Source organism: Limulus polyphemus, unplaced genomic scaffold (genome assembly GCF_000517525.1).
Source record: "Limulus polyphemus unplaced genomic scaffold, Limulus_polyphemus-2.1.2 Scaffold2886, whole genome shotgun sequence".
NCBI classification, from domain to species: domain Eukaryota; kingdom Metazoa; phylum Arthropoda; class Merostomata; order Xiphosura; family Limulidae; genus Limulus; species Limulus polyphemus.
This window is the reverse complement of record NW_013668496.1, coordinates 154,683-158,065: the sequence shown is the minus strand read 5'-3', so window position 1 is coordinate 158,065 and position 3,383 is coordinate 154,683.

Here is a 3,383-nt window from a genome sequence, read left to right as displayed (position 1 = left end):
TTACTGTTGTTGTTTTTTCAGTTATATTGTAAACAAAGAATAGCTTTAAAAATACGATTATTCAAACAAAATCCCACAATCTAAAAGCCCATGACTTCTTCTTATAAAATAAACCCCATCTTTTGGATTGTTGTTATTCGGGGATAGCGAAATATTATTTTTTTTAGCTTTTCACGTAATTTAATATTTTTCGTTAATGCTATAATGTCTATATTTTGAGTTTTCGATGAAATAAGCAATATCAAATATTTATTTTATGAATTTTCCGTTAAAAAAGCACGTTTTTTCATTTTTAAAAAACTGATATTTTCACCATAATGTAAAGGCTATAGCCCTATGTTTTTTCCAAAATTTTGAAAAAATTGTTTTTCTCACATTTCAATACAAAGATGCCCTTGATGCAAGACTTTCAAAATGCAGATTCTTTCATCAAAATTCCCAATAGTAATTTCATAATTTCTTTAAAAAAATTTCTCGTATCTCCGAGATAAAGTACTCTAGTGTTTAAATTTTATTCTTGTATTTTATTTCATATTCAGAGTATTTCATGACTATGTTCAATTTGGGGCATTATAGAGGGTATAACAAAATACGAGGCCTAGCTAGCTATGTAATGAATATTTGTTGTGAAATTCTAATCAACACTATAATTATCGCTGGCAGTTTGGCGACCAATTTTGATTTCATTTCTTTAAGTCGCACACCCAATCCTTTTTTGCCCGCACCTTTTTCTCATATTTAAGGTGTTTTTTATTAGATATCAGGACATTTTGTCAATACACACCAACAAACCACATCAAGTAAGAAAGTGATACTTGATAGTAACCAATGTTAGCCTTAGGATCGCAACCCTATTATTCGGAAGAGGCTTATACTTTACAGAACCAACCATATTTCAAGAATATGTGGTGGTAGTTTTCCTCTAAAACAGTGTTAATAACTAACAGTTTCTTGTCATCAGCCACATGCACTCGGTACAGTCGTATCAAGCTTAATTATTCATGCGAATTGCTTAAGTTAATATCACGTAATGCTAAATGCTCGTTAATTAGGATAATTCCATAAAATTTTGGAAATTTGTACTTAAAAATTGGGAATGAATAATAACCGTCCACAGGTATGATTCTTTTGAAAACTTGAGCTAGAAACTGCTAATCTAGTTTGCTTGGCTAACCAATACTTGTGTATCTACATGTCCTTTCATCTTATAGTTTTGATGCTCTAAATCTGCAGTCTTTAATCCGAATAACAGAAAACTATAAACGGCCACTTTATCCTTTAGGTGAAGCTACAGTGAAAATTTAAGACCAATACCTTACGTGACTACGTAGGAGTATGCACAAATTTTGGTCAGATTTGAGCGGTTATTGTTGAATAACTTTGCACATGTGGCTTATATTTAGACCAAATTTGACATCTAATTGCAGGTTGCAACGATTTATCAATGTACCAAGTTTTAAAAAAAATTCCTTAAAAGTATGTTTTTCTATCAAATAAAGTTCCGTACTTATTTCTTAATGGATTGCCTTGAAATTTGTTATGTTTAGTAAGAGTCCAGTAGAACACGTACACTGAAAATATGTGATAGTTTAGATTACCAGATAGGTCAGTACTATGAGCTTCTGATTCATCACAGGAGAGATGGACCAGTTCTATGAACTTCTGACCCATCACATGACAGATAGGCCAGTACTATGTAATTGTGATCCATCATGATAGAGAGGCCAGTACTAATTTGTTCGAGACAAATAATTTAAACAGTCAGTGTGAACATCATGTTAAAAAGAGAAATTACATTTGTGTTATTTTCACCATGTAAATATATACATTCACTTTTTAATTTAATGTATTTGAAACGTTTAATATATTTGTATTGTTAAAGGACTTAATGAGTATTATATAGTTTAATAAAGTATTTTCTTATATTGTGTTTCAAATATTTTTGATATATTTCACTTTTGCTTTGAGAACTGCTTTATTTGGTATCTTGTTCCAATTTTAAGAATTCTGATTTTTTAATGTTTTTAGTTATGATTTTAGAGTTGTAATTTGTATTGTTTTTAAAAACTTTGTTTGAAAGAATTTAATCTTTGTTTATTTCTAAAGCATCTCATTCAATTTCACCTTACTTTGTTGAAATTGAAACCTGTTTAAGTACCTTTTATCTCTCACCACAATTAATGAGCACTTTTCTTCTGTCTACATTTCATCAAAAACCTTGTCTTGTACTGCATTATTGTATTTAAAAGGTTTATTTTGTAATTTAGCATTTTGCATAATGTATTTTATGATTTTACATTAGGCTTAAAACGAGGTTTATTTTGCATTATTGCATTTTATTTTTTCTGTTAGATGATACATACTTAGACAGTGATTTATGATATAATTTGTCTTGGGTACGTGGTTCATTTAATGCTTTACTATGTTGTCTGACCAAGAGTTACAACTTTTATACGATTTTACAAGTTCACGTTGTAAATCTTAAATTGACATTACATTTAAATGCTTCTTGAGGACAAACTTAATAAAAATGACGAGGAGGTTGTGATTTCCAGCTATCACATAGCTCATTTTCATACTGCTTTGATTTCATATTTACAAGCTTTTTTAATTTTTTTAAAATTCTAATTCAGAACATAGTAAATCTGGCATAGATTATGAGCTAATTCAGCCTTACATTACTTTCTGTAGCACAGTCCAGTCATGGAATTATCTGTTGTTTCATGGGCATCTATCCTATTTTATCCTGTGTATGTTAGATTGCTTTAAGACTGGCACATGAAGCAGATACTCATAGATACATTTGATTCAATTTTCTGATTGGTCAGCTATGGAAAGAATGTGGAACGTGATAATAGTTCTAGAATTGTCAAACATATTTCAATTCTAACCTGAAAGGGTCAATACTTGCTGTATCTCTTCTTTGCTTCTCATATTATTTAGTTTACTGATTGTGTATATTTATCTTTATTCAAATAATTCATCATCAATAGTTCTAATAAAAGTTTATATTAATTTCTCTTTTATAAAATATTTTACTTAATTTCCATTTTACTAACTTATTAATAATTATACAATAATGTTCAGACAATTAGACAGCTTGCACTTCCATTTTTCTGTTTCCCCTGCCATAAAAAATATTTGTTCTTGTCATACTTCATGCCATGTTTCACCTCACCTTTCCGGTCTATGAATTTCTCATACTTGCAAAGATTATGCAACTGTATCCTTGGAACACCATAATATCAACCACAAACTTACAGGAAAAACTTAATACTGTTACGTCTCCGTTTGTTAATTGATTTCCAGTGAATTTCCGACGAAACTTTAGCGACACAAGTCCTTACTTAATAAAACTGGTTTATTCTTTCCGAATATAACTT